The sequence below is a fragment of the Choristoneura fumiferana genome, chromosome Z (assembly GCF_025370935.1).
Source record: "Choristoneura fumiferana chromosome Z, NRCan_CFum_1, whole genome shotgun sequence".
Lineage (NCBI taxonomy): Eukaryota > Metazoa > Arthropoda > Insecta > Lepidoptera > Tortricidae > Choristoneura > Choristoneura fumiferana.
This window is the reverse complement of record NC_133472.1, coordinates 34,639,097-34,650,203: the sequence shown is the minus strand read 5'-3', so window position 1 is coordinate 34,650,203 and position 11,107 is coordinate 34,639,097.

The following is an 11,107-nucleotide window of genomic DNA, read 5'->3' as shown; positions in this document are numbered from 1 at the left end:
AATGGAAAACACATCCCTCGCAACACGTCCTCGCACATTATTTTGGAAACGCTGCTTTAAAAGACTGTTAAAATCATTACTTCCTTTGTAATAATACTGCCACAGATCTATCTTTGTAATTCACTAAGATTTAATTTTAATCTTTATTAAAAAAGTGTTTATTTATACTTTAAGTAATAATATTGCATTGTTATCGGATTTGTACATGCATGCAAAATTTCAGCTCAATCAGTTGAAGATATCCACGTATAAATAAAAAGTTCAATTGTAATTATTACTATTATGAAAGACTTCAAACTTGGGACGCAAGTAGGTAAGCTATAATAGCTATTATCTATTTTCCGGATTTTTTCAAACTTTACACGGGATAAAACGAGCACAGAAATTTTCTTACTAACTGACTCAGTAAACACAGAAACTAAACTTGTTTCGAGGTTTAAAGAGTGCACTTTAGTGCTTAGGGTTTTTTTCCGCGGAATAGGGAATAAAACTCTACAATAATAAATATTGTCTAGCTAGCGCGCCTGTGCCCTACTATGGCCCAATGTAACTATGGCCCAAGCGCTCTTGATCTGAGAGGAGGCCTGTGCCCAGCAGTGGGACGTAAATAGGCTGGGATGGTGATGATAGCGCGCCTGTAATCTTTTTAACATTTTAATTTCTTGCTGACCATAAACTATGCACTTGGCCTTCTGATATGAAAGTAATAAAATAATGTAAAGTTTTACGATTTTTTTTTCAGAAAAGGTACTTTAACGTATGGTTCTCGCGTCTATTTATTTTACTGCGCAGAGTTACAGAAAAGTACTTAAGCTTAAGAAAGTTAAAGTACTTACCTCTACTTAATTATTACCAATCGCATTGATATAGCGAGGTTTGAAAAAGGAATTTTAAAAATATCACTGCAAAGAATTTATCCTTTAACTATACTAGTATTTCTTGAATAGCTCTACAAGTACAGTGAAGTAACTCCCTTCTTGACTTGATTCTTTAATTTTATGCTTATCAAAGTTATGCTAAGGTATTTTATGCGTACGCAATTAATTTATGCGTTTAGATGTTTTGCATTCTTAAATAAGGAAGATTAATATTATGCGTTTAACATAGAGTAAATTTTACACAAACGTAAATGAACAGAAGATTTTATTTAACTTAAGCTAAAAAGCACTACGTTTCCCAGTGTTGCTAATAAAGCCACTTACCGCGTGCTTGGCAGGGACAGAACGACGCCTGTCTCAATCAAGCCGTCCAATAAACGCTTGCTAAGTGCGCTGTTAAAAACGTTATCGATGGAATTCAATGAAAACGTTGAATGAGGACGGAGTGCTTCAATCTGGGCGACGATTGCCGGAATCTCCTAGAAATTAAGTGACTTCGTTACTCCTAGATTGCTTCTCAAACATTGAATTGGTTCTACTTCGGCTCAACACACATTTCGCCTTGTAATTGGCGATCACCCTTGTTATATTTATACGGTGATCATTTTGGCCAAGCTGGCGTTGAATCGTACTTTATCTTTCACTGGTTACAGTACAATACAATACAATACAATAACTTTTTATTGTACACCACACCACAAATAGTAAGCGATACAAAAACAAGTATACAGAGAGAAAAAATTCAAGGTAAGCAATAGGTGGCCTCAAAGTACAGTCACCAGTAGCAATATCTGACACAACAAGCGTGTATAAATATCTGATACGACTACGACTCTATTCCTAGGGCTGGAAGGACGTGTCAGATATTTTTGCACGCTCCGCTGTGACAGATATTAATGCTGGTGACTGGTGACTGTACAATTCAGTACAATATTAAACACAAAATTAATATTTCACTCATTTATTAATAATGCAATTTTTTTTATGTGTGTGTTCGTGCGTACCTTTGTTACTTTTTGACACTAAGGGCGGTTACATAGTAGCGTTTTATACGCGTGTATAAGATTGTTTTTGAAAGCGCGTGTAGGTACGCGCGTACAGGTGCGGTTTTGTTTTCTTCGAACGTTGACGCGCATAATACGTAAGCTCGTATAAGCACGAACGAGAACATGTCATTTAGACGAAACACGCGTGTTCAATTTTAATGTAGCGTATTCCAAAAACGAGCGTTATATACGCGCAGAAAAAAACGCTAGTCTTCAACCGCCCGCCCTCAAACAGCTGAATGGGTTTTATATGTATTCGGATTTGAAATATTCTAATTTGAATTATTTCTAATTTGAAATCTGTATTTATAAAACACATAAGTATTACATTAAGATTCATTTAAACTACTACTAGTCACTCAAAACAATAAAACTTGTTGTATCATATTTTTTAATAAATGAACCTTAGGAATGTTTTTTTGCATTTTCTCAAGAAACAAAGTGTAACTGCACTAATATGGATTTCACGTACTACGATGTATTTATTACACGTGGCACTCGTGCGGACCCGGACCAACCCTGACGTGGACAACATTCTACGAAACCCTCATTAGTGCAGTTACACTTGCAAATGCAAAAACATAAGGTGCATTTTTATAAAATAAAACCGGCCAGCAGCGCGTCGGACTCGCCAAGAAAAGGTTTCCGTAGCCATTGCAAAAAAATCAAATAATATTTTTCTACGGATTTCGTATTGTGTGCGAGTACGGAATCTTCCAAGCTTAGGTATATTTTATACCTTTGGCTGCTATTTACTCTTTAACTACTAATAATTCTCAAGAAATCTTAGCCTTTATAATTTTCCTTGTAAATTTGATGTACTCATGTACCTGAATTTTTCCAAATTATTCCACCCAACAGTTTAGATTTTAGAGGAGGGAGGGGAACGCTCGCTTTACGTCTATGAGAGGTAGCCTTAAAAAAAATAGTTTATTTTATTTTACCACTTTGTCAGGGTTACTGATATGTATATTCATTCCAAATTACAGTTTTCTAGTTCTAACAGATTACTAACCTCCAATATAAACCTCAAAATTACTTCTTGTGTATATTGGCCTCGATTCTCTGGTGGCGAAACTTAATTGAACTACACTCTTTTAGGCACTATCAATGTATGACACTGCTTTGGTCATTAGGCTGGCAGTCCCATTCACGTCAATAAATCTTCTCAGAACCACATCCATACTAATATTATAAATGCGAATGTGTGTGTTTGTATGTTTGTGTGTTTGTATGTTTGCCCGTCTTTCACATCAAAACTGAGCGACGGATTGACGTGTTTTTGGGTATAGAGATAGTTTATGGGCCTGAGAGTGACATAGGCTACTTTTTAACCCGGAAAAATGCACAGTTCCTGAGGGAACAGCGCGCGATAACCGAATTCCACGCGGGCGAAGCCACGGACAAAAGCTAGTAATAAATAATAGTACAAGTCAGAACTTGAAACTACTTATACTTAGTCTGCTGACAGTACCAAGAACTCGTACGGTATCATACGGTAGAGCCTCTAAAGTTCGAGCACTAACTTGCTTTAAGTCGCTAATGTCATAGGCACCCGAAACCGATCTTCATGCAAGTCGACGGACCAAAGTTTGTGGCATTTGTCTGAGGGTCTCTGAGATATTGAATGGAAGTGGAGTTCACTAATCCACAAATTTATGAAATTATGAATTTATATTTCATCTCTCCTGTTCGGAAAGTTTTATTTTCATGGGTAGATAGCCGGGTGGAAAATTGCGTTTTCATCTCTAGGGTGGAAAGTATTTTTTTTTTAATTTTTCGATTAGCCACGGAGTCGAAGATAATTGAGTTACGTCAATGACACTTTTTTTCACGTTTCGGCATGGTCATCTAGGTGCACGTCGTGACCAAGGAGCTTATATACAACACTGGAGGTTGAACGCCGAACATGCGTTTGAAACAAGAAATTTGATCTTTATTACGTTACGAACATATTCCATCTCTTTCTTTAGTTAGGTTAAGAAAGAGATGGAAGCCATTCGTGAAATGTGAAAGAAAGAGCTGGAATATATAAATAAGTAATAAAGGTCAAACTTCTTCGTGCGGCTTTCAACCTCCAGTTTTGTATATAAGCTCCTTGGTCGTAACCAAGTCGATTTTTTTTTATAGTCGGCCATGGCAAATGGCCACTCGAAAAGGTACCGTTGGAGGTTGGATATAAGTAAATTAAATTTATTATTATTCTCATTTCTTGTAGTATTTTACTTTCCTGACAGTCGAAATGAAAAGTAGAGTGTCTAACTCGGGTGAAATTACCCATTTCCCCTTAAACTATTGCATAAAATAAAAATACATACCTACATAACTACCTACTTAAATTCTATGTTAGTTATGAAAATAGCTACATGTGAACTTGAAAATTATACCACCGTTATAATATGTCAAATTTAATTTTACTCTCCTCTTGAATACTTATAGCAAAGTGTACCGCTACGGCAACAACAAAATAAGATAAACGAATATTTTCATTCAGTTTCAAATGAGGTTCACACTCAATTTTAGGGCAGAAATTGTTTCACAAACACAAAGATAGCTAACGACTGGATATAAGCGGTGATCCTACTCAACCCCCATTCCTCGATCTCAAGCGCCGTGTACTCAACCCAACGCCCATTACGTGTTCATAGAATCTTGTGTGTACTCTATAAAGAAGTTTCAATCAAAAATCACGCCTTTTAAGATCAGACTGATTATACTAAGTATCTCTCACCAGCCTATACACATCTCACTGTTTGTCCCAGGCTTCCTCTTCGATGGTGAGGGTTTGGGCTATATTTACTTAGTTGTTACCCGGGATTATTCCCTACTACAAACCAATTATAATCATCCTTTTTAACACTCTCAACGCCATACGGTCCGCTAACGGGTCGTAACTTTTCAAGTAATGCACGCCACCTGCGCTGAGCGATTTCGGGAAGCCATGCCGCCGGCGTACCGTACTTTCGCGCCGCAATTTAAGTAAAATTTTCGATTTTATTTAAATATCTAATCTGTCACGCCACTCTCTGTTACTGTTCATTAGGTCGCCGGCCGCTCGCGTGGCTTGCAACGATCGAATTTTCGTGCGCTTTTGACGATGTTTTGTTCGATACATAATGTCGGATTCTGATAATGACACGTCAACAAAATATTTGAAAGAAAGAAAGAAAATACATTTATTTAACGCCATAAAACAAACAGAACAAATACCAGACATAGATGACGCTAAACAGGTCCCACTCAGCATAATGCCACGGCAAGCCGTGGCGCTGATTTTCAGTGAGAACATTGACATCTATGTACCTTACGCACTGTCTACTAACTGTTAGGAACAAAACGCGCGGCGCATCAAGCGCTGACGAAAATGGCCGAACATGCCCGAAGAAAGCCGATCTCGCCTGCGATTACGCCAGGGGCGCATTTAGGGACGTGCAATAAAATTGTTTAGGAACCTACCTAGTAAAATTATTCGACCCTATTACTTTTATTAATTGAACATTATTATTCAAGAAAATGCATTTTGTAAAGTGAATGTTGTAAGTACTGAAATGCTCAGTCTACGTTTCTACATTATAATAAATAAATATCATGGGACGCTTGCCACCAATTATGATATTGATTTATATTATTTGTACTTTTACGAATGTATAGGTATAGCAGTTTTTAGAGTTCCGTTGTCGAAACGAAAAAACGGAACCCTTATAGTTATTACTTATGTAATACAGTTTGTATGATTTTTTTGTAACTGCTACGGAACCTTGGTTTGGGAGTGAGGACCTATTTGCCGTGGATTGATGGGTCTTGACTTTTTGTTATGCTATGCTAGACATTTTGTTATACTAGACAACCTACAACTGCGCTCCTGATCACACATTTGGAAACTTTTCGTTGGTGGATCATCGAAACAGAATTGTTAGGCGAAGATGCATCTATTGCTATGAAAAGAAATGACAAGATGATATGTCCAGTGTAGACGCATGTAAAGTCACAAACAAGTCAATACTGTATGTTAAGTTAGCCCCTCATACCCCAATGTGTGTGCTGAAGGTTTGCCAATATCTACAAAAACATTGTGAGGCAAATATTGTAATTTTAAATTAAAACACCAAATTTTTTGTCACAACTTGCATTTTTATAATTAAATATAACTTCAACAAATTTAATGATAGAACCATTTTTTTTTTATTAAACAAAACGAATCAAAGTTGACATCTGGCTGGTTCATTTTTCTATAACAGCAGGCCACGCACTGCAAAACCGATCGAGGTCGTAGCGGACCGCACGGCACGGCCTGCTGTGCTGATAGAAACCACCAGTGCGTCCGCCGGCCGCCCGCACGGCCTGCTTCACTCGTCCTAGTTTATCCTATCCATCTCGGCGTGCGGGGGTGAAGACGCGGACGCCAGCAGGTCGCAAGGCTTGATGTACCTGAAATTCCTATTACTTATATGTGTGGCAGTGAGATTGTTAAAATCAATGCATATCTTAACGGGAAAAAAATATTTTAGAACTATATTATGTAGTGATGCCGAATTGCCGACATTGGCAAAGCACATTATGCGACATAAAATTGCTACTACGGTCGATTCTAGTCCTAGCTTTTACCCGCGGCTTCGCTCGCGGGAACCAGAAACAGTTCAAAGTAGTAAGCAACTAAGCAAGCATGCAAGTGAGCATGTAAGCAACCATGTAATTATGCATGAAATAGTGCAAGAAAGCATCCAAGCAAGCTTGCAAGTGAACATGAACCGTAAACATTTCAAAGAAGCAAACAATAAAGCAAGCATGCAAGTGAGCATGTAAGCAAGCATGCCAGCAAGCATGGAAGCATGCAAGCAAACATGCAACCAAGCATGCAAGCAAGCATGCAATCCAGAATGCAAGCAAGCATGCAAACAACAGATCAAGCAGGAATACTCCCAAAGGTGCAAGCAATAATGCAAGCAAGCATGCAAGTTATTTAGGTTAAAAATTTATCACTTTTGCACGTATAAAAAATTAGATATAGAGGTTGAATTGAGTTTCTAGGATTTTACAAAATTCCTGTGGGAATTCCCAAAAATTACATCGTAGTTTTCATTGACGTTGCATTAAAAACAACCATCCCAAATTTCATTTCCCGTGGTAATATCGGGATAAAAAGTTACCTATGTTTTATTCCAGATGTCCAGCTATCTACATACCAAATTTCATACAAATTTCTCTCTAAGTGTATTCAAATAGGTAACACACAGATACTTTCATTCAATCCATTCGTGCCATCTCTTGTGAATCGATGACATCTGGTAGTGAAGTCCTGGTAGTCCGGCCAGGATCGACTCCGCAGGAGGGAACTCTTCAACGGTTAATGCATGGACTTGAAATTTCCTACGCAAATGTAATTTGGTTGACAATGCAAGTAAAGTCGACAAAAAGTACAGTCAGCAAAAAATGCTTGTATTGAAAATCATTATTTTTACCATAAAACTTGTTTTAAGAAAGGTAAAAGCTTTGAAAGGCCAGCCCGGTCAGTAGTAGGCAGAGGGTGCCGCAGTTGACTTCATGCTTCGCAGGGTACCCATTACACTTGTAAGCGATGCTTATCTAAACGCAGTCCCTTGTTTGTATATATATATGTATATATATAGCTATATATATAAAATCACGATATGCATATTCATGCCAAGTTACAGCTTTCTAGTACTAAAGGTCTCTGAGCTAAGCCGACAGACAAGCAGACAGACATGGTGAAACTACAAGGGTTCTTAATTAACTACATATATATATATATATATATCCATAATTGTATTCGTTATACAATCCGATCCTATTTGTGAAATTGCTATCACGTGTTATATTAGCAAAAATGAATATGAAATGTACTATTGTCCACGTGCGAAGTATTTTTAGTTGAATACACTAAGGACGTATACATAATATGATATGACTTTTTAGGGTTCCGTAGTCAATTAGGAACCCTTATAGTTTCGTCATGTCTGTCCGTCTGTCTGTCTGTCTGCCTGTCTGTCTGTCCGTCCGCGGCTAAGCTCAGAGACCGTTAGTACCTACTAGAAACTTGGCATGCATATGCATATCGTGATTTTTTTTCTCGACTAACCCTATAATGTGGGATATGGTTGGATAGGTATTTTAAAACCACTGGGGGGTTGCCTAGACGATTTTTCGATTCAGTGATTGTTTGCGAAATATTAAACTTTGAAGTGCAAATTTTTCATTAAATCGTGCGTCGTTTAAAATTGAAAAATTCAAGATGGTGTAAGTATATCAAATTTACTAGGAAAATTATAACAGCTAAGATTACTTAAGAATTATTAGTAGTTTAAGAGTAAATAGCTGCCTAAGGTATAAAATATACCTAAACTTAGAAGATTCTACGAAATCATTAGAAAAATATTACTTGATTTTTTCGTAATGGCTACGGAACCCTATCTTGGGCGTGTCCGACACGCTCTTGGCCAGTTTTATTACTAAAAATGCATTTAATGAGCACCGCTTACACCGATACAGGCTATAAAGGTAATTGCAGCTGTTTAGAAAAAGTCTGGCTTATTTCTCGGCTGCTGAAAATGTTGACGTAATTTAATTGCGATATCCTGGTTTCTTAATTCTCGGCTTTTAATGTCGTTGTTTATTATAAGTACACGGCGTATTTGCGACAGACTTTTTTGTAAATACCTACTGATATTCTTTTATTCTTGACGTCGTAGTCGTAGAGTGCTGCTTTCTGTTTTTTTTAAATATCTTCCCATAGAATGCAGTAGGTACCCAAATTAGGTAAGGTTAGATTAACATCCATTCTGAAGAAAATACTGTTTCAGAAATAAATTACTTTATGACAAATGAAAATTATGGAAAACAATATGTAAATTAAGGCATATGGAATACGGGTAAACGATAGATAGGACCCGTCATAGTAACTTACTTGGCAAAACTCACTCTCAGGTCATTAATGTTCTTAGCCAGCGGTAACACTGTGCGTAACACACGCGATAAAAAACCTCCTGAATCCTACTAATATTATCAATGCGAATACTTGAGTACCTATGTATGTTACTCCTGCTGAAACGGCTGGATGGATTTGAATTAAATTCGGTATGTAGATAGCTGGACATCTGGAATAAAACATAGACTACTTTTTATTCCGATATTCCCACGGGATAGGGATAAAATCTCTATTATAAATGCGAAAGTTTGTGAGTGAGTGAGTATGTTTGTTACTCCTTCGCGCTGAAACAGCTGGAGAGATTTGGATGAAATTTGGTATGTAGATAGCTGGACATCTGGAATAAAACAAAAGCAACTTTTTATCCCGATATTTCGACGGAAAATGAAATTTGGGATGGTTGTTTTTAATCCAACGTTAATGAAAACCCCGATGTAATTTTTGGGAATTCCCACAGGAATTTTGTGAAATACCAGAATCTCAATTCAACCGCTGTATTTAATGATTTATACGTGCAAAAGTGATAATTTTTAAACTTAATAACTTCCATGCTTGCTTGCATTATTGCTTGCACCTTTGGGAGTATGCTTGCTTGTTGTTTGTATGCTTGTTTACATTCTGGATTGCATGCTTGCTTGCACGCTTGGTTGCATGTTTGCTTGCATGCTTCCATGCCTTAAATTAGCTACTTGGAGAGTTCTAGACCACTAGACTTAGTTTTAACTTATGGACATATAATCTGAACAAATAAATATTATTATTATTACTAGAGTTGACCCGCACCATCACACGCGTAAACTATTCGATCTGGTGGTTACAATTGAAATTCCGGGATTTTACAAAATTTCCATAGGAAATCCCAAAATTTACATCGTAATCTTCATTATCCCGTGGGAATAGTGGAATAAAAGTAGCCTATGTGTTATTTCAGACATCCAGCTATCTACATACCAAATTTCATGACTCTAAGCCAAGCGGTTGTTATTTCCAGATTTTATCCCTATCCCGTGGGAATATCGGGATAAAAAGTAGCTTATGTGTTATTCCAGATGTTCAGCTATCTTCGTACCAAATTTCATCTAACTCCGTCCAGCCATTTTAACGTGAAGGAGTAACAAACATACACACACACACACACACACACACACACACACACACACACACACAAACAAACGCATTTATAACATAAAGTAAATTTTTGCATTTATAATTATAACATAATAGGTAGGATTAGTAGGATAGTCAGATCCCTGCTTAAAAAAAAATTTTTTTTTTTAAATGCCTACGGAACCCTATCTTGGGCGTGTCCTACACGCTCTTGGCCTGTTTTTTGATATTTCTGTGAAAATGGTACAGTAAAAGGATTATAACCCATATATATTTAGAATGGGTTTACTTATTAGCTTTCATTTGATACCCATGTTACAATTTTTTTTTCCTTCCTCCGCCATGTCTTTTTTCGCAGACGCAATGGCAATATTCATTGGGTTCAATATTGATTGAAACATTTTATAGCCTATGTCACTCCGACAGTTATGACAAATCCAACGATACCACCTCATATCAATATTTTAAAATCCGTCCAGCCGTTTAGGTACATACGTTTGAATGACATAGTAGGTAACCCTCCTTCGGGCAGTCGGGTAATTCGGGTTCAGGTAAAAAGATAACAACTAAGATGGAGATGTTTTATGGATATCAATCACGGACTTGTATTATTATTTTGGATGACTATGCGCGCGCAGTGAAAATACGAGAACGGGGCTTACAGTTCAAAATTACATTTCATTGTTACTCTATCTTTAAATCACTCAAAATCATAACATTTTTGCTTCCATCAAACTCAACGCGGACAGAAAATAAAATTTACAACAAGAAATCAAAACGCAATGTAGGTTGACTAATAGCCTCGTTAATTTTAATAATACTGTCCTGCGATGTCATTAGTCATTTCATTACACTTTTGTTTTCAAATATAAAGGATTGTAGTAGTAAGATTCCGAAGATATCTCGCAGTCGTATTTCCACCTGCATTAAAACTACTGCGAAGCTAATCGCCATCTTGGTGACAAAAAAACTGACATTTCCCTAGCTCACTTTCTCTAGGAAAATACATAAAAGTTTGGGCAGCAGCTGGCAGCCGCAATAGAAAGTTGCGTGCATATATATGACTATAAAATTATTGTATTGCAACGGATGGTTGATCGGGGCAACTAACGAGTACAGTAGATAAAATATCG